Source organism: Numida meleagris, chromosome 19, assembly GCF_002078875.1.
Source record: "Numida meleagris isolate 19003 breed g44 Domestic line chromosome 19, NumMel1.0, whole genome shotgun sequence".
Lineage (NCBI taxonomy): Eukaryota > Metazoa > Chordata > Aves > Galliformes > Numididae > Numida > Numida meleagris.
Genome location: NC_034427.1, coordinates 2,734,356 through 2,756,682, shown reverse-complemented (window position 1 = coordinate 2,756,682; position 22,327 = coordinate 2,734,356). Strand labels below are relative to the sequence as shown.

Sequence of the window (22,327 nt, the reverse complement as noted above, 5' to 3'; positions counted from 1 at the left end):
AACAGACAAAACCTACTGCCTGTTTCCAGTGCCCCATGAGACAGTCATCTGCGGCATGTGTTCATAGACTCCTGGGTTTGACAAGTTGAGAAACCATGCTTATCTTGCTGTTGCTTTTAATTAAAAATCTAAATTGATGCGCAAGTCAGACCCCAAGAGTTGAACTGAAGAGTATTTTCTGAGATCACTCTGGAATCACCTTTGGAATTGGCAGGAAGGCTACCAGAAGTATTTTGGCCAAAATATTAGTTTACTAGAAAGTACCAGACTCCAAGTAATTCAAGCACAGTCTTATTTCCAATACACTGGACTCTTTCTTTGCTTAATCATTGAAGACAAATGGCCAAATAATTCATTATGTAATTCCAAAGCATGAGAAGTGTTTTATATGCCAGCCAGAAGTAAATATCTCATTAGTAGGCATGCAGCTCCATTGCCGGCCAACTTTTACGGCCTCTGCAACTCGTGTAAAACTTCCATATGTCTTGTCTATGTAACATTTACTAGGCAACTGCAGAGAGATTATTGCCTTCTGTATTTGTGACAGAAAACACATATTAAATGCAATGCCAAAAGGCAACTACAGCAAACAATGTCTGAAGAGGAATTGTTTTTTAAGAGTTTGTTTTTACATAACAGTGTTCTAACCATATGGTCACTTATTTGCACACTTAAGAAATCAGCACCACAACTCTAAACTCAGAATATGTCAAAGGTTGGATGCTGAGATATTTCTGTAACAAATTCCCAACTCTGCTGAGCTTGGTTTCAACTGAAAGTGTTAATTGCTGTTAAGTCAGTGATGCTATTCTCGGTTTACTGCAATACAGCCAAGGATGGAGTTTGGCAGAGTGAATTCAGAAAATAATTAAGACCATCTCACAAGTCACCGCACAGTATGGCAGAGCAAGAATTTCTCAAAAGGAGCAGCTCAAAACTGCAAAAGCAGAGGCTGATGCAGGCCACTGTGGAGGCGTATTGGCACAGCAGAAAGGAGCCTCAGTCATTTCAGCCCACACCTTTACCAGCTGTGATCACTGTGATTTGCTCATTCCCATGGGAACTAAATTAAACCAGATTTTTCTTTTAAACGAGCAATGTTTGTTTGCCTATCGTAAGTCCTGCTACAATTACAGCAACCGAAGCAGAAGAGTCAGTGTCAGCATCCTCGTTTCCAAGCACCTCTTAGGGTGGTCATTTTCTAACTGAATGTTACTGTTTTACGCTTCAGGAAGAGAAAACAAAATACTATCTTGAAGCAGCTCAGTTGCCAACACTGGCTAACACTAGCATTCAGAGAAGGTGCAAAAGTCTCCAGAATAAGATACTAATTTAATCCAAACAAAAGAAATTTCTCAGCAACAAGAAGAATTTAGTGACTGCCTCATGATACAAGACAGTATTTGTGCTTATAAAAAATCCCAAACCATGTAGTTCCAATTAATGATTACTGAACTGGATCCATCACTACACAGAAGCCTAAGTAAACGCCTAATAGTTACTGAATATTGACAAACATTTTTACTTAAATAACTTGATAGTCGTACTCAGTAACCAAGTTTTTCTTTGAGTAGCTTAAAAGCATTTGCCTTTGAGCCACTGGACACATCCCTATGTTTCAGTCAAACAAATATGCTCAATACACTCAAAGTGCACATCTTTTGCAATGGTTTACCATGAGTCACTTCACAGTCTTTTTGATAGTAAGCAGCAACAGGATTATTAACATCTACAGAAGCTATTATTCACATCTGGTATTTTGAGCCCAGCTGGACCCCTGTGTGAATCTATTTATTTTTACTAAATTGCCCAAAAGTGTGTATACATTTATGTCCCGTGGACTGCAGTTCATTTGGATCCTAACAGTGTTATACACACAATGTTAGATTTTGATTAGAAATTAATAACATTAACTGAATCCCATTTTCTGGCCATGCTATTTCCTGCTGAAAAACAACACAGCTGCGCAACATCCATTCCAAGCTCTGCAGGTGATACAGACTGAGCTGATACCACTTCTTGGACGGAAACTTCAAACATTTTACCTGCTAAGTTCTTTGACACAACCTAAATCCACCTCTTTTCCCAGAAGGTAACTTATATGTAGTACCTGCCACACCAACATAACTGGGTAATGTGGTCATGAATTGATATCACCAGGACTTAAATGAAGAGTAATATTTAGTAACACATAACAAACACTGCACCAAGTCTTGGCACTTTGGTTAAAGACATGGAGCTAGAGCGACAGAAGGGTTAAGTTGACACAAACAGAGATGTCTAGAATGCAGCGTAAGTAGTTCATGACTTTACTGAGAAATCTTAAAACAGCCTCTAAACGACCCCAAGTATGCCAGCTCTTCGTTTATCTCAAGATCCTCACAGTTCTCAACGAATTTTGCAGTCAGTCCCGTGCTACTTCTTTAATTGTTCATTTCCTCTTACAGAATGCAGTTTAATACATTATTAGGAAAGTCATTTGGGAAATCCTTTGTTAACCTTCTGCCACAGTTGACTATTTTCTATCTTCAGTAGACTTCAAATCCCAAACAGAATTTTGGCCCTCCCCTGAGGATTACTTTATTTAATAAACTCTCAGGAGGTATTTCAAAAGCTTTGAAATCCCTGGTAAATCCAGTTTTTAATCCATTATTACACTGGCATTGAAAAAAATTCTGTAAATTAGAAAGTCATAGTGCTCTGCTGGTTAGTCTTTCATGCTGGATTCACCTAAGTGGATTCATCTATTTGTTATTGTTTCAGTCGTTTTACCTCCAAGCTTTCTAGGATCATCCCTTTTTCCTTTTGTTAAAGAAAGAGACTCCTGGCTCTTCTCTTCACTAGCCAATTAAGCAGCTGTGAAAAAACACATTAGCAAATCAAGTACTTCAGATAAAAAATTCAGAGCATCAAAAAGTTTTGTTTGTTACCAAAACCACAACTGATTGTTTGACCAATAACGAAACCAGAAAAAAAAACCTCCCCCCACAAAAAAAAAAAAAAAGAATTAAGACTAGTGCAAAGTAATCAGTTAGATTATCTGAAGTGTAGATTTTTGTACCTAAAAAAGAATCTAATTACCGATACTCTAATTCTAGCTGACTCGTCAGTCCTCATTTCCTGCAGCCAGGAGATTTAAATAAACTTAGAATCTCATATTACTTTATTCTGAAATTATCTTTCTACCCTAATTTCAAGTGTCTGTACTACACCTCGAAGTTACTTTTAATAGGCTTCTTTATATTTTTTTAAAGTGGAACACCATTTTTATCTTCAAAGGGCTGGCAATGATAAGGTTGAGTCTCTGTGGGTAAGGATCTGGGGGAAGACCAACAGGGCAGACATCCTGGTGGGCGTCTGTGAAAGACCACCTGACCAGGACAGACGAGGCATTCTGTGAACAGCTGGCAGAAGTTGTGTGATTGCTAGCCCTCGTCCTCATGGGGAACTTTAACTTCCCTGATATATACTGGAAATATAACACTTCCTGGCACAGGTAAGACCTGGATGAGGGGATTGAGTGCACCCTCAGTAAGTTTGCAGATGACACCAAGTTGGGAGGAAGTGTTCATCTGCCTGAGGGTATGAAAGCCCTACAGAGGGATCTGGACAGGCTAGATTACGGGACTGAAGCCAGCGTGATTAAATTCAGCAAGACCAAGTACTGGGGCCTGCACTTTGGTCACAACAACCCCATGCTACAGGTTTGGGGCAGAGCAGCTGGAAGACTGTGCAGAGGAAAAGGACCTGGGGATGTTGGTCATTTCTCCGCTGAACATGAGACAGCAGTGTGCCCAGGAGGCCAAGAAGGCCAATGGCATCCTGGCTTGTATCAGAAACAGAGTAGCCAGCAGAAGCAGGGAGGTGATCATCCCTCTGTACTCAGCTCTGGTGATCCCACATCTTGAGTACTTTGTTCAATGTTGGACCCCTTACTACAAGAAAGACATGGAGCACATCCAGAAAAGTGCAGTGAAGCTGGTGAGGGGTCTGCAGCACAAGTATTATGGGGAGAGGCTGTGAGAAATAGGATTGTTTAGTCTGGAGAAGAGAAGGCTCAGGGGAGACCTTATCACTCTCTACAGCTCCCTGAAACGAGATGGTGGTGAGGTGGGGATCAGCCTCTGTTCCCAGGTAACAGCAGTAGGACAAGAGGTGATGGCCTCAAGTTATACCAGGGGAGGTTCGGGTTGGATATAAGGAAAAAATTCTCTGAAACAGTGGTGATGCAATGGCACAGGCTGCCCAGGCAAGTGGTTGAGTCACTGTGCCTGGAGGTGTTCAAGAAACTTGTAGATGTGGTACTAAGGAATATGGTTCAGTGGGCAACATTGCTGGTAGGTGGACAGTTGGACTAGATGACCTTAGAGGTCTTTTCCAATCTTAATGTTTTTATTATTCTATGATTTATTTGCTTTATTTCATCACAGCCCTAACAGTCTCTCTCAGTTAATACTTTCTGACTTCAAAGGTGCCACCAAATGTAGCAATGATTGAATAAACTTGCTCCAATATAAGGGCAAATGGTAGCATGGTTTCCTACACATAACCTTTCTTAACTCTTCAACTGAAATAAATGGTAAGATATACATAAACTTCAGTAGAAAGGCAGCTTTCTGAATTGCATTTAATTCACTAATTCGTTGTATTAAAATTGTCGTAATTTAAGCAGGTATGAAACAACTTTTGGGGACTGCACATTTTCATCATCACCAAGCAACACCAGCAGATGTTACCAGACAAAATAGGAATAAAACTAAAACTCTCTGTGAGACAGCCTTGGAACAACATGAAGTATTGAGACTTGAATGGAGTGTTATGTTAGGCAATTACAGCAGTGCATTTACGATGGCCAAGAGGTAAAGTGAAAACTTCAGTCACATTTTTAGAACATGAAGGAAGTTTTAAGTACTGGCATGAGTTCAAAAGGAAACAGATTTTTCCACAGGCAAAGCTTACCCTTACTATTCCAAGAGCATGCTGTTGAAACAGGTTGTAAACACTTTAGGTAGAAAGAACTCAAATTAAAACGTACTTGAGCAGTTTTCTCAGGTTCTGATACCGTTCTAAACGAAACAGACAAATAAAGATTGTCCTGAACTCACCACAATCAGGATCAGTGCCAAATTATTAACAAGCATTTTTCTGAGTAGGATTATTTATCTTTGAAAAATAATTGTTCATCATGTCCTTGCAAACAAACAAGCAATTTCTGTAGGACTTACACTGAGCTAACTAGAAATCTCACAAATTCAAGCAAACAGACTAACATTCCAAGCATGTGGACACAATTAAGCTTTCAGGCTTCCCATTAATCTCTATTACAGAAATGTAGTCTGGAATTGTATTTCTATTGCTCCTGACTTGATATATCAAATTCTGTTATTGCAGCAAAAGTTGTGCTGTAGAAAGCTCCAAGAGTCAACACCCTGGCAGAGATTTTGGGATGGAGATGTCTCTCGCATCCACATCCTGTTCTTTTTTAGAAATAAGAAGATGTCTCAAAACGTGTAAGTAAGGTTTTTTCCTCTGGTGATCATGTACAACATAAAATGTATCAGTTTTAAACTTCTATTTATTAGCATTACTTAAGCTTGCAACATGATCCAAAAACATAGGCAGTTACTTAGGCAAACGCACAGCAGTAAAAATATCAGAGGGATCTCAGGACTTCTTCCTTTCTAGAGGCCACTTTCACTTTGACAGCAAGCAGCATACCTCCACGTGTGCTACAACAAGGTCAGTGTGCATTGCTCTGTCTGCAGGTACGGGAAGGGCAATCCACCCACAGGTCAAGACTTACAGAATAAATTAGGAAGCTTATACCCCTGGGAAACAATTGTTGAAATAACCTCAACATTTATGACAGCTATGCAATACTGTTTCTACTTTAAAGGTTCCAAGGATGCTCAACTGAAACAACCTGCTTAGCTTGGTCTCATCCGTCATTCACAAGGGAGCACTGATCTATAAAGCTCACTGTGGTGAGCAATCTCATGAAACTCGTAAGATTTTCCTTTAAATGTGAGTGTACGTACAGGTAGCCTACTGGATCACCAGGGTAATCCGTTTTTCAAAAACAACAGTACTGTGTTTGGATAGCTTCTGCATTTCTCAAGCTATAAAGATTTCTCAATATTATTTTTTTAAGAGCATTTAGACTGCCTTCTGTAGTTACTTGTTAAAGCACTGAGGTGCACTGGAACACAGAGCCCAAATACCCAAAAGCTGACTGTGGGATACTGCCTAAAGTTTACCATCTCTGAGCCAGTGACATGTGACAACTTGGAGGTACTGCAACCAAACATGAAGAGCCCAGCGTTGTTATGTGCACAGAGCTGCTCCCTTCCCAGATCTGAACTGAAAGGAATAGGGGAGAATATGCTACATGAAAAAAAATAACATCGTCTAGAAGAATGGTAAAAATGATAACAGCTTAAAACATAGTCCATGCTCAGATTGGCTCTATATCCATATCATTTTCAGCAGCTGGGGAAGAAAAGTACCTGAAACAGACAACTGCTGCTTGTGATATAAACATAAAAACTACATTAAAAAAAAACAAAGCTCTTTTCCGTTTGCTCAGTCTTCACTCTTACTTTTGGTATTCAGAGCACCATGATGTGAGCCCCCAGAGGAACGGAATTTGAGCAGTCCTCCTGCCTGACAATTTCCTTTGCAATTTTGCTTCCTCATACTGTACGGAAGAATCTAATTTCCAAACCTACAGACGGTTCATTTATAAAACGCATCTTTCCATTTTGAACACATACCACTTGCAGCTTGTGCTTTGAGGACACGCAATTATGTTTCACCCTACTAAGGCAAAGGCTCAGCATATTCCACTAAAACTGGTAACAGGCCGTAGGTTTGCATTTTCAACACAGATAACTTTATGAAATTTTGATTTCACAGCACTGTAGATACCACACGCTGAGCGTAACCTTTCCTTCCAAAGATCTTTCCGAATTCTATCCTGTTTTAATTTCCTCCTAAAGTATCGGATCTAGTACTAGAACATTTTTATTTTAAACAGCTCAAGATTTTAGTCAGTGCATTTACAATAAAGTATAAAGGATTTAACAAGAACTGAGCTCATTTGCTCCATTTCTACTTTGCATTCACACAGCCTCCATCAAGAGTACTAATTTGGTAGAACAGTGGAGCCTGATTTCTTCCTGGTCACAGAACAGCTTCGACTCAGCATGCAACAATTTGCCTATCAAACAGTTTTTTTAAGAGCCAAAGGGTAAATATCGCTAATCCTACTAGAATTCTCTTGGCCATCAGTATACTTATTTTTCCCCTAGTATTTCCATTATGGCTCAATACGAAAGTAGATTTTTTTTTGCTATTTAGGAAACTACCAAGTGACTCCAGTTCCTACGCAGTTATGCTAGAAATTAAATATCAAGAAGCATGTAAAATTCCAGATAGTACCAAGCAGCTACTCTTCGTCGGTTTTGAGAAACACAAAATAAATTGTGGACAGCTAAACTGCTGTCAAATGTTTGGCACTGAGTCCCAGCATAGATGTTTCCAAGTATTTTGACATCAATGCTGTAAAAGTACTCACAACTAAGGACATGTACCAAACTCTGACAACGTCAATGAAAGCACGGCACCCACACTCCCCACAACTCCAGACACCTTTAAATCACATCAAGTACAGCAAGAACAATTCTCAAAAGCCCACTACTTCTCGATTTCTGCATTCACAAGCACATACACATGCTGCACGACATGATTTCACATATTCAACCACACAATTGTACGGCAATTGTAGGTATGCTTGTAGCATGTGCTAACATGTAAACCCTTTGGTATAGCTACACATTTGCAACTCTGAAAAGGTGTGAATTTTAATTACTCATCAATCTCTTGAAGACGTCCTTCTTGCTGCTTTGATGTCTAAGAAGATGTACAGATAAGTCAAGGTACAAGCCTTAGAAAGGCTCTGAAGGTTTTCTAAGCCTTTACCAGAAGTGTTGCCTCATTTTTAGCAATGGGAATCACCAAAGCATAAAGAAAAGCTGACCTCAAAGATCTAACAAAGAAATTGGGAGGACGCTGAAAGAAAGCTTATACATTGCATATATTATGCAAACATGAGCACTGAAAATGTATTACACAGCTTTTCTCTTCCTTCTGAATCAATGCATTATAGTGAGCTGATTTTCCATCCATATCTAACATGAAAACTGAGATTCTCATAGAAAACCAAACACAGCTTACAGATAGCCCTCTAAAACACTGTTTTCCCTCCTCAGCGTAGTACAGGCAAGCGTTACATGCAGTAGTACATGGGAATACCAAGACAAGGAAAGGCAGGCCTAGACATCCAGCCTCTAGGTGCAGTTAGCAAAGGCCACTGCTGGGCTCACCCACACTTCCCATAGTGAACATCCCCCCCAAAATCATAAGAAGTACTGAAGCTACACATTTGATGTCATATTTTCCTGTTCTCCGCTATTATAGTCCACACTATCCCTAACAAGTTCTGAAACTATATCCTATAATGCACAGTTTTCAGTAGACAAAGCTGATATAAGGAAAAATTTATTTGACAAGGGTGACCAAACACCAGAACAAGCTTCCTACAGAGGCGCTGATGCCCTAAGCCTGTCAGTATTCAAGAGACACTTCAGCAATGCCCTCACCAATTTGCTTTACCTGTAAAGAGGCCAGGCAGTTGGACTCGAGCTTTGTAGGTCCCTTCCAACTGAACCATTCTGTTCTATTCTGGGACGACACCAGAACCAAAGCACCTTGGTCAAAGGCGGCAGCAGTGGCTGGGCAGCACTTCTCAGATTCACTCCTCACACCATGGCTGTTTAGTTACTGGAGTCAGCAAGTATCTGTGCAGCAACACTTATTTTGCTCAGAATGATGAAGTAGCCAAGGTGGCCAAATACCACAGTATGGTTTTGCCCCCAAAACTCCCAGAGCAGGACCAGGAGCACTTCAAATAGCTGATGCAGGAGTGAAGCAATGCAATAAATTCTACTGCTGCAACATCATGCAGACCTCCCCACAAGATCCTTAAAAGTTAACACTTTTCTAATAAATATAGATCAAAGCAAAGACTGAGGAAACATTATGGCCAACTTAAGTCCTAGTAGTTTAAAATTCAATGTGAGATTTATTTTAAACTTCAAATATGTATAGAAATCAACATACAACATTAGATTAGCAACTAATTAGATTCGTATTTTCTTTTTAGAGTCAGCTAGCCTGTAAAACCTTCCAGAGCAGAAAGTCCAAGAAATCTTATACTGAACACTTGCAGAATAACACCTTTTACTGAAACTCTTCTAAGCCTGGGTAATTAGCTATCAACCTTGAAAACGCCAAACATAACATCTTCAAGGCTTATTACACAGGAAAAAAAAAAAAGAAAAAAAAAAGAAAACAAAAAAGAAAAAGAAAAATAAACTTGATTCAGCTACTGAGAATCACTTGTGGCTTCTTGAGGATATGGTGTCAGAGAATTTGTTTCAAATACAAGCTTTAAATGAGTTAAGGGTCCAAAAGCCACATCCAACCCCATAAAACTCAGAATTTCCTTTCCTTTAACACATCAGTGGAGACACTTCCCTCATGTTTTACTATCCTGACACTTCAGCTTCACTGGGGATTCGCCCCTACCCACTCCAACTCATAAATATGCCAGGACAGAAAGCAGATGGGAAAGGTGTGCCCAGAAACCAAGTTATCCTTCCTCTTCCAAGTGCCCAGCAAGTGCCATCTCCCTTACTGAAGGCAAATGCAACAGAATGAGTTCTTTAATTAATGGACAGACATGCAGTTTGTGTTCAGAAGTGAGAATTGCTCAAATATATTACCCCACCACACAGTGCAGCAGCATAATTTAGTCTTTTATGACAAGCTTAGGGAAGAGCGCGTACTTTTATAGGGCTTGTTGAAGTATGTGCTGATGCATATGTTTGTGAAGAAGAATGTATTTATCTTGCTCTGTCAATACAGATATTTTTCTACTTGATGAATAAATCATTAGGGATAACCATAACGAAGTCCTATTATTTACATTTACAACAAGGACTTTCAAGGCTGACACCGTCTTATTTCAAAATAATAATTGATAGACTTTATTTTCTGTTTTCTTTGGGGCTTTTGCCTCACCTTGTTAACACATGGAACACACACACACTGATCTTGTATGTTGATTAATGTAATCGAATATATATATATATATATATGCAGAACGCTTTTATGCACCACTTGAATCTTCATTCAAAGTAGACACTAGTATTTGCAGCAGCTGTATGACTTGTGCTTGCTGGAAGAATGTAGCAGAGATTCCTTCAGGAATTAGGGGATACAAAATGATCCCTCTTGATTCTGGTTACATGTCACATCCCTACTTACAGCTATGTTACATCTTCCACACAGCTCAATAAGGACTTAAAACAGACTCATACCTGTTAAAAATCCAATCACCAGCTTACTCTCAAGTACTGACATGCTACCAGAGTTTGCAGAGGATTTCAGAACCAAGGGTCAGACTTCAAGCTCATCCTATTAAATGCAAGCAATGAGAACAGCCCCAAAAGTAAGGCCTTCTATTTTATTATGTTGGCCCACGACATCAGAGGCAGATATTGGTGGTATGGTCAATATTCTGTTACATTTTGTTTGTGATGTGACCATCCTCTGGTCCTTCTTTTGCTCTTAACATATTTTTAAAAGCCCTTTCTCTATTTCCCCACACTACTGACAAGTGTCAATTCTAATTGAGCTTTCATCACACAATTCTTCCTACAATAACACCTCTGCAGTCCCCTCACGTTACTCAACCTCACATCCAGTGGTCATACACTCGCTTTTTCCACCTACGCTGCACAAGATCCCCACTCAGGCAAGCTGACCTTCTGCTCCACTTGCATTACTTCCAACATTATGGCATTGCCTGCTCCTGTACTCTAAAGAGCTGGTACTTCAAAGTGACCAGCACTGATGGATCCCAAAGTCTTCAAAAGCAGTTTCCCAGAGGACCTTGCTACCTAGTTCCCCAAGGAGCCTTAGATCCACTCTTCCCATATCCTGGGTTGAAGCTTTGTGACAGTTTTCCTCCTAGCACCGAGGATTTGAAACTTAAACCTCAGTGTTTAAAACCAACAAATCTACAACCACCATTCCTCACTGGTTCCCCTAGTACCTGTACCAAGAACTTATCATCAAGCCATTTTAAGGACTCTCCAGGACCTGTTTTATACCAGCTGTGATGTACTCACAGTTATGTCTGGCAACTTGAAGTCACTGTAAGGACAAGAGCGCCTAATCTAGAGGTACCTCTTAAGTCCTTAAAGAGGAAATCATCAGTGTCATCATCCCAGAATAGCAGCCTATGGTAGATGACATTTAACTTCCTTCCCCACAACTGCCCAGCCTGTCGCTGATGAAGGGCCAGTAACTGTCCATCATGACACACCAGGCACAAGGCTCTTCCCAACACATTTTGCTTATGCCAATGATACTGTAGCTATGGGATGGACCCAAGACTTCTAGCTACTCTGTCTACTTCCTCCTGCTGCGAGCACTGGTGTACAAACATTTCAAATGTGCTTCCTTGTACCCTATAACACATAGAGTAGACCATAGGATATCAATAACACACACTGCCTCAAAGTTTGTTGGTTTGTCTATTTATGGTGAGCCTGGTCGTATTTCTATTCATCCTTCAAATCTTATGTACCCTCCTTCCCCCTTCAAAACTAGGGCAACTCAGGCAACAGCATCCCCATGCCCAACACAGCCATGTTTTGGTCGTCATGGCACATTCTTAGGGTCACAGCGCCATGGCTTTCGGATGTCACGAGCCACCTCCCTGACAACCGCTATAAATACGGGGACCCTGGCAACAGAACACCAGTCGTTAACTGACTTGCGACTTGCTGGCACACTTGCGCCACAAGGAGCGATTTTCAAAGTCCCTTCCGACCCCGTGTTGTCCTTCGTGGAGGAGGATGGATCCTCCTCCACCAAAGAAGCCACGGCTTCAGGGGAGCAGCAGCAAACCGGAGCCGATGGATGTCGATCCACCTGAGAGCAGCGTCGAGCCCATGGAGGTGGACATCCCTGCAGAGGAAGAACCCATGGAGCTGGATCCACCTCCATCGAGGCAGGGCAGGCACCCCAACATCGTGTCTGCCTGGAGACGCTGCTACATCCGTCGGCAGCGCACCAGGGGCTCTCGATTTCCATCTTGGCGTTGAAATGTCACCATCCGCCACAGAGCCCCTGCGCCAGCTGCTGCTCCCTACCGCCCTTTCTTCCCCGGCCTCCATCCTCATCCTTCCCCAACACCTCTCACCTCTTCTTTCCCGAGCTCTGAGGAAACGGGAAGGACTGGGACTGCTGTCCTATAAGCTGCTGTGCCGGGACAACAAGACAAGTCCAGCAGATGGCCCTGAGCATCCTGCAGCCTCCAGGTGAGCCCTGAGAAGAGGGCAGGACTGGGACTGGTGTCCTCTGAGCTGCTGCACCAGGACAGCAGGAGGAGTCCAGCGGACGGCCCCGAGCTCCCTGCGGCCTCCAGGCGGTGTCACAGAAGATACAGAGGTGGCTGTTCCTTTGGAGAAGCAGAGGACTTTGGTTTGGATGGGAAGAAGGGCTGAAGTTCAGCATGAAGGACCATTCCAGTTGTCCATTGGGACTTTTGTTTCAACACTGGACCATAACCAAATTAAAAGGACAACACAAAATAATTACAATAAAAACCTAAGCAATTTTTTAAAAAGCAAAACCAGTCTGTGCCTCTCCATTTGGGTACTTGAGGGTCTGCCCGGGGACTCCCATGTCCCCTCCCGCTCTCCCCACTGGGAACGACTCTGCCCCGCGGGGTGAGGGCCCAGCCCAGGCCTCAGCGCTGGGAAGGGGCCCGGGCACACGGCAGCGCAGGGCAGGCTGCGGGCACGGCCTTTGCTCGGCGCTGGGTACAGAAGGCCGAGGGGGGACGGAGGGCAGCGAGGAGCTCCCGTCACGGCCTCCGCCCGGCACAGAACCGCGGTCTCCGCGTCCCCAGCGGCCGCACGGACGGAGCACCGCAGCCAACGTTTGGCCGGCCGGGCCTCGGGCTGCAGGGCGGGCCCGGCTCTGTCAGCGCCCGACGGCAGCAGCCAGCAGCGCTGGGGGAGGTGCGCTCCGCCTGGGGACAGAGCTTCGGGAGGAGGCGGGCGGCATTTTGTTGCTTTGGGACAGGTGGCAGCAGAGGGGCAGTCTGAAGAAATGGCGTCTGACACTGAAGTGTGCACGAAGCAAAGGGGTGGAGCTGAATTCCTCCGTGTGCAAAAAATGTCACCCACTGACATTCATCGATGCTTACTGAATGTTTATGGAGACCAAACAGCCGATGTGAGCACAGTGAGGAGGTGAGTGGTGCGTTAAAGCAGTGGCGACAGCAGGTCACCTCCACTGGTGCAGATTGTTAAAAGCAAGGTATGCAGCTCTTGTTCATCACTGGTGAAAATGCACAGCTAATAGTGTGGTGTTGAAAAAAAGCGTTTTGTAGCTGAGGATTTGCTCTATCAAACAGTGTTACTGCTCTCTTTGCATCTCTTGTAGTTTCCATGGAAATAAACAGGAGGCATTACTTTTGGAGCAGCCTTCATAAATTCAGGAGCCGGACAAAACAGCTCTGTGAACATTTTGGCAATCGGTTCTAAGAAACACGTCTTTGTTAATGAACTCCAATACAATAATGTCAAAAAAAGGTGATAACACATAAGAAAGAATCCCAGAATCTGAGTAGTTCTGCTGCCTCTTTCTCTCAGAAGTCAGGTGCCTTCCTTGTCCCCTAAGCGCAGACTTTCTACTGATAGCAGTGACACGAAAACAAAGCAAACATGAAACTGGAAGATACTGGAACACTGATCTCAGCAAGGGTGATCATATGCTTGGTAAAACGAATAAAATCACTGACGTGCTTACTTTACTAGTATGAAATGTCTTTCAAAGAGAGAAAAAAATCCACAGAAAAAATGTTGAAGCATTAGAAACTCAGCCCTTTGTATCAGCTCCTCGGGCCGGATCAGCTTTCCATACCACAGTGTTCTGCAAACCCTTGTAATATGATTGGAAATGCTTTGCACTACTCTTTCTGCAAACAGGGAAGTGCGATTTTGGGGAAGCAATGTAAATGGCTATCCTGGCATTAACTAGATTCTTTTTTTCCTGTTAGGCCATCTGTTCAACAAAAGGTTATGGAGGTGCTCCTTGTGAAATTCTGGCAGAGTCTGGATGCCAGCTGAATTCCTGACACAGCTATTCAGATAAATTAAACAAAAAAAAATGTTTTGAAACAAAACAGAACAAATAAAACAAAAGAACACCAATTACAGAAGCTCAGAAGTCACTACTGTGAGAAGGTGCTGAGCAGAACCTCGTGAGTGATTTACCCTGTAACATGGAAACTTTTATTTATGAATTATTCACAAACCTAGCTTGACACCTATGAATTTTCTTGGGGTTTCTAATAGTTCGGATTCTATGTGGCATTTTTCAGCTGATGGGTTACTCACTGTTCATTTCTACTCGTCACAACTTGTGCCTCTAAGCAACAAAGCAGCGTTTCTATTTCTGGATCAGATCACTGAGCCTTTTATGAGCAAAGAACAACTGCTCCTGACATAAATAGCAAATACCATACAGGTTTTTATTTTACTTTTTCCTCCAGGTAGGCAGTGGAATTCTCAATAGCACCTATTTGCCCGAATTTCTAGGCTTCAACCCCTCAAAACCCCCAAACATACTTGCACCACAACTGACTTCCCAATCTTTCTCTTGCATCCAGTTTGTATTTTATTTGGCCTGATTGAGACAATATGACTAACACTCTCAGAAGTAGAAAAAAAAACGTCAACAACATCAGCCCAGGGCGGGCAGCCTCTGACAGCAACAGCTGTGAAAGTAGACTTGGATTGGACTGTATCAGTTGTGGAGCTTTGCAGAAAACAACTGCATTTCCAAATTCTGAACCAATCTTTTCCTTTAGATGCAGAAAATAGGCACCAGCCTCATCACAATAACAAACTCAAACTGAAAAAATATATAACCGCTAATGCACAGGTAACAAAAGCACAGCAACCATATTCCCAACATACATGAACAGCTTTGCCTTCAAAGAATTTCAATTTGAAAATATTTTAGTACAATTAATGTTTTATTTTGCTTTTAGACACTTTGAATTTGGAACATACATCCTCAGTAAACTTAGAATTATTTAGGTATTTTTATTTTAAGGAATTTCTTGTCTGAAACAGTGATAGAAAATCTTTAATTTACTACTCAATGCAAAATCTGTTTTAAGGACTATTTTAGCTGTGGGTCTCAAGCAAACTACAGAGACCCACTATGAAACACTCCTTGCCTCAAGAGCTCTTCTAACCTTTCTTTCTATTCTGAGCCTTTTGCACCAGTGTAGCCTATGTCATTACCCAAAGCTGCACAAGACTTAAAACTCTCCATATTTATGACTTCACATGTTGCTGCCACTTAGTGGAATATAAGCAGAAAAGAAACTTGCCCAATATCATTTCAGTGACACATAGTAGCTTACAACTTAAGATCCTACAGAAATGCACTTGCACGCCATCAGAACAGGTATATCAATTTCTAACAGATCTAACAGGGACAATCACATGTAGTTGCTTCTTGCTGTCCTTAGGGATTTTGGACAGCAGCATGTCTACACTGCAAGTATCTCTGCCATCATCATCTGACAATAACATCAAAAACACTGATGTTGTCAGCTCAAAAAAAGAGCGATCAAGTGTGGAAGTTTTGCTTAATAGCCATTTGAAAACAAGTGCTGGCATGTATTGCTGATGCTGTTCTAAAACGTACATAATGGTTTCTTAAGAAATTCCTAAGTTCTAATACATTTCTAAGTAGCTGTTTAAAACATAAAAACTGTGATGTAGCCTGTGTCTCAATGGAGACAACTGAGAAAGCATAAAAAGATTAAGCTATTGGAGTTAAGTATGTCCCTCATCCAAGGTGATACCTTCCAGAAATACTACAGGTCCCTTCTATGCTTCAGGACAAGACAGACAGCTCTGTGCTTGTCTACATCTTTAAATCTTGCATTATATCGTGTCTTTTTTTTATTTTTGTACATGGTTTAGAGCACTCAACTTAGCTATAAAGTCACAAACAATGCCTCTGGCAACCTAAGTCCTATTTCTATAAAACACGTGTGGATATCTGCCTCCTGTAACATTTTGTTCTTCTGCAATTTTGTTTTTCACTCAGCTTTAATGTTGCTCTTTAACAGCTATGGCTAAGATATCCAATAAAGTGAGACCAAGCAGCAGTAAAAAACCCCCAACGGCAACATAGTTCAATTAAATCTATGAAAGTCCAGCTCCAGTGAAGCAAGACATACTGTACTTGCACATGATAAAATGTGACCCTCTAAAATTCCTAATTCCTGCAGCTGTTGCTGTAAGAGGAATTCAGCCTCTGATGGTTTGCTTCAACAGGCTGAATCAAGGATGGAGGTGGTTAAGAGAACCTAGGCAGTGTTTCCACCTTTTGTGCAAAACTGAACACATGAACATTGCTCTGAGTGACAGAAACATTCACAAATTAAATGAAAGTATTTTCACTGGAACAACAACAAAAAAATAATCCCATAGAACAACTCCATGCTATTACCTTCTCTCCACGAGCGGATGCATCAGAAAGTACAGCATGAGGTAACGAAGCTCCAGAGAGTGCAGTCTTTCTGCTTAAGGCACAGAGTAAAAGAGACCAGGTGGCACAGTAAATCGAAGATGTTTCTCAACAAGATACGCAGAGTAAGTTGCAGGTGAAGAAGAACTGGCCTCCTGAATGTTACTTGTTTACTTCCAGAAGGGGTTTCAATGCCATCCAAATCACCAGGGGATTTTTTGTTGGTGGGAGTATTTTTCCTCTTTTTTTTTTCCTCCCATTTTTTGAGATATGGGCAAGTGTTCAAAGCAATCTCTTTGCCAACTACAATAAGGCATTCACCTATTGGCTGAGAGGCAGACTGGGGAAGCACAACTGTAGATTTCAGCAATCCATTCACAGAAGTCCAGTTGGGAATACTGGGGTCACTAATGCCCACAGAAAGAGTCAGCAGTCACACTAGAATTCAGAACTGTCTACATAGAAATACAGTAAATTCCCATGTAGTCCTGATAATTCCATCTCTTCTCTGCAGAACATTGCTGTATAGATAGTCATAGTACACTCCTGCATAACAGAGGTACTTCAATGACTGGAAATAACCACAGTGAAAAGAAGCAAATTCCACAAAATACCATTAAGTAACAAGTAACTCCCTGACTTATGCACTCTTGATGAATAATTTGTGTTTAGACCGGGCTTTCTAGGGACACTGGAAGGAAGTGCTCCTTCCTTTTCCAGTTGTCTTTAGACCTTCTCTGACCACAAGCAAGTTTTGTCTCACTTGTCTTCTGGCTGTTAATTAAGAAAAACAATCATTTTTATATTGCAAGTATCAATTTCTCTCATTACTTGAATCACCTCAAATATGCACCATTATAAACAAGAAGAAAAAACACACAAAAACCCATTACAAACAGGCAGAAGACAAAATTAAGTAAATATGGGATACCAACCGAACATAAGATAGTAAATTCTCTCGAGCATTCAAAGAAAATTACTTTATCCCAATGTTTTAAATGGGTTTATTGATTTATCTCACTGTTGCATTAATTCCATATTTAAAATTTTTCCCCATCTCATTTACTTGCTGCATAGACTCTCTCATGCAGTGTGCTATCAGCTCTTAGTACCTGTAGTGGAGTTCACTGATGATATGTACCATACATATGCTGAAGTAGAAGTTATTCAAATCCTTTGTGACACTTAGAAAGCACTAAGATATTACAACCTTTGAAAAGCACCAGGAATGAGAAGGCAGGTTGCAGAATGTGAAGAATGACTGTTCTTTTCTTGGGAAAACAAGTGCAGCTGATAGAGGCATGCCCTTCAAGAAATAATTAAATCCTCAACTGATATAAACTGGCCAGGCTCCAAGAGAGGCAAGAGATGAACTGAAAGCACCATGTGGGAATCTGGCCTTTTGGACAAGAGAAAAAAAAGCAACCAAGAAAAAGTGACAGCAACAAAACCACAGAATCTGAAAAGCCCACAAATTTCCACTTATCGTCAGCTTGGCATAAGGATACAATGCTGCCTTTATTATCTGCAAATATCATTTCCCTCAAAGCAAGCACAAACCTTCAACACTTCTCAAGTGTATTTCTTTCCTAGCTAATGGGAGTTAAAACCTCATCCCAAGTGGTAGACCTCACGTGGCAAAGAGGCACAACAAAGTTTATGATAAGATTGCCCTATAGCAGTAAACATCCAATTTTTCCCCTACAAATTATTCTGAAGACCCATTCTTTTGCCTTGGCTTTCATCAAAAGCCTCCCTAGAGGAGGTGAAGCCCTACTGAAAGACTAAGCAGCATTCCCTACTGAAGGACTTTCCAAAAATAAAGATGCCAAGGAGAAATAAGTGCACTGTTATTTTCACCATAAACAAGACCAAACTGAGCAAATTCCTTTCAGAAGAGATGTACGTTGCATTGGCATTATTGCACTGGTGAAAAACAGAGGATTCCAGACCACAGCTGAAGTACATCAGTACCACTGTTTGCTATACAGTTATTTTATGTTAACCACCCAGAACTAGAAAATTGTATCAATCCCTCACATTTGTTAATATTATTTTTTTTTTAATTGCCTGATGTAAGAAATTTGAAATTTCTTCCTGCAATCCTCCAAAGAGATACAACACAACAAAAAAACGTTTACATTGGATATCGCATGATGCTTCCTCAGAGCAAGGTCAATTTAATCTGTGAAAGTCACCTGGGATAGAATACCTGCCACTGGAATCATTTCAGTGGAATGGATAAAGAAGATAGAAAAGGAGAGAGAGTCTCACTACCAGTGTCCAAAGAACAGGGTCACAGACAATACTGTTTTTAGTCACCCTCAAATATTACCAGTTTTATGCTGTAGCAGTTACATGCTTGATAGAACAGATTTCAGTAACAACCCATGTGAATCTGAAGCACACCTTCTGGGAAAACTGACGGATTCGTGAACAAAAATAATACTCAAGTGTTTAGGTTTTGCCTGCAAGAATTAGTTTGGCAACGTGTTTGTTTGTTTGTTTGGAAATGCAAAAATCAACATTTATAACTTAGTTCTATTTACCATGATAAATACATAAATTCTTACTTGACCAAGACAAGCATCATTGCTTCAGGACAGAGCGATTATTTCAGAGTCTGAAAAATATCACCTGCACAACCGAAGTGTTGAAAATTTTGACCTGTTAGAGCAGCAAGTATCTAGACAAGCTAATGAGCAGAATGTCTTTAGTCAAAGTAACACCAAAAATCCGCAAAATGCGATTGTTCAGTGAGAACGTGACTAGGCAAATGTAATGCTAATGAGATACAGAACATACCAAACACTGTTTTGATGATGACTGTAGTCTAAATGGGCACCTAGTAATATAATTAGAGCAAGTAACCAATTAAAAATATAGCAGAAAACAGAAAAAAAAATAGTACTGTGTATGATACTCCACATACTGAAGTAAATGCAGACAAAGAGGAAACTTGGTTTGGGTCCTTTGCCCTCAGCTCTACTGCACATTGTTCAGTCACTAGCACAGCATTACACATTGTACTTCCCTAATAAAGTTCTGTGCCCGGGGAAGGCTGAGTGAAAAATCAGGACTAATGCAATCTCTGAATCACTAGCAAGTTAACCAACCCATAACCACTAAAGAGCTAGGACTGACCAATAGTACAGCTGGAAATTCACTTAAGGCAATACAGTTTCAGTTTAAATCTCATTCATCTTAAATTAAAATGAGCATGTTTCACTAGAAGCTTTTATTCCACTGGAGAATGAATTCATCTGTAGCCTTTTAGGAAAGATTTTGTATTCTTGTTCCAAAAGCCCAGTGCTAAGTGCTGCAGATACTGAGCAAGGTGCAAACAATCTGGAGTGTTTACTAACTTAAGTTCTTACTAACTGTTCCAGCTGAACAGCAAGGTCATTGGGATGCTTCAGTCAGCTCCTCTCTTCTTGCACTGTTTAGCCTGGATTTTCATTATCAGTCCCAGTAGTCACAGTTACTCGCTGCTCTCCAACCCCATTCCAACAAAGTTAGAAGGGGTTAGATGTAAAAAACTCCTTTGCAAAGGAAGTCTGGAAAATTGTTATGGGGAACCGAAGGGCTGGTGGAAAGCCGCTTTCCTTCCCACACTCTGAAAGTTAAAACTTAGCTAATGTTTTAAAATTGCTTGGAGCATTTACCCTACTCTTCTCCTTCAAAGTCTACTTGATGCATTTCTCTTTATTCCAAGGAACTATGATTAAATTAATGTGCATGGCCCCCTCTCTCTTCTAGTTCACAATACCTTGTTCTTATATGCATCACCAGTTCAGATTCTTCTGTAGCATCTGCTCATTTTATTCCCAGCAGAACATTCTTATAATTCACCAAGGCCCTCTGTTAATCACTTTCCTCCTCTATTTTCTAAATGCTATTAAAACAATATTTTCCTGTTCTCTCTTAATACTTTCAGATCCTCAGGACCCCAGACCACTCCAGTTTGACCTTTGCTGAATCCTCATCTCTTTTCTAACAGCCCTTCTGTAATGGGGTAAGCTCTACTAAATAGTCATCCAGCAGCCATGAAGATACCTTTAGATTTTGCATTACTTCTGCATATCCACTGCAGAATTTGTTTGCTTTTCATTGTGCTTTTAATACTGCCAAGCAGTGCATTAAAGGCATCAGCTTTATCCTTTATAATCCTTTTCATTTTTTTCTATTACTGCCTTTGTGTGTGTGTACTTACACTCCTGTTTTTCAGCTTTTTGTGTTTCATTTCCTTACATTTGTCCAGAAATCACAAATCAATTATTGTCCTAATCTCTTGGCAGGAACAAACTCTGATCCTTTTTTCTTCTTTTGATTATAAATATGCTTTTTACAAAGTTTGTATTTTCAACATTCTTGTATTGTATTTTCAACATTCAAAATCAACAGATTTTCATATGTCAAAAGATTCCATAGACCAGTTCTAAGACTTATCATTTTGACAACTTCACATACTACAAAGACCTAAAATACATACTTAATCCCAGCTCACATACTAACTGCAGATCTTCAGTGGATTCCTCCTCCATGGATATTTCTATAGAATAATAATAGTTTCTTTAGTGTACATAAACATCAACCTTCATTCCAGAGGCTGATGCAGTTCCCTCTCCTCCTTCTATGGTCATTATCCTTTTATCTCTAGCCTTATGCAGGAACTAGAAACACTTTTTGCGTTGCCTACTCAGTCCAGATTCAAGATTCAAGATTCAGTTCAACAACTCATTTCTTCTTGCATTTAATATCTCACTTTACATCTGGATCAGAAGGACAGAGTTTGGAAGATGAGTAGAGTCTTTCCACAGCTTCTACGCTCCTGTTTGAAAATTTTCATCTGTATCTTTTAACATTTTGATCCTGTTATAAATGCATTGATTGTGATACAGGAAACCTGTCTGTGGGCTCTTACAATATGATTAGGAATTATGGTAGAAGTATGGGGTATCTTATTGCACATACTTAGAACAGTCTATGGCTGCAAATACTTTATAGGTAACGCTCTCTGAAGTACTTCATATATATATATATTCATATGAAGTATTACTTCGTATATATATATATATTTAAGACACCAGTAGGATTTACATTTCAAAACACTGAGTTATATGTGAGAGTGGGATTTAAGTACCTGAATTTCTTGAACACTCTGCAAATTTCTGTGAGATTTTTCAGCTGATAAAGAAAAAATTCAAACTGCCTCCAAGTACTAACTAAAGCTATTTATCATATTCAGCATATTCTGCATTGGAATACATGTTTGTTTGCTTTTTTCTAAGTCAGAATGTACATCGGAATATTTGTGTGTTTTATGCACTGGAAAAGTAATCCTAAACACACTGGAATGAAACAATCCTTGTTGATTATGTTTCACTTTGCATTCCAAGCCCCCAGATGGTCACACAGTAAATACCAAGGGCAGAATGATTTTGTGGGAGCAGTAGCTGTCTTAACTTAACCTGATCTGTCTGAGATTACTTTGTTGCAAATAAATTATATGGGTACCTGAGACTTTTTATAGGCTGCACCAAAAGTAATGCCTCCTATTTATTTCCAAGGAAACAAAAGCAGATACAAAGAGCACAATAACACTATTTGTTAGAGTAAATTCTCAACTACA

General features: G+C 40.6%; 1 protein-coding gene across 9 annotated transcripts in view; it reads right to left on the bottom strand.

Annotated features, from left to right (window-relative positions):
* The window catches only part of PTPRT (protein tyrosine phosphatase, receptor type T), a 333,510-nt gene that overhangs the window by 291,296 nt on the left and 19,887 nt on the right, over window positions 1-22,327 (bottom strand). The gene's annotated exons all lie outside the window — the stretch shown is intronic.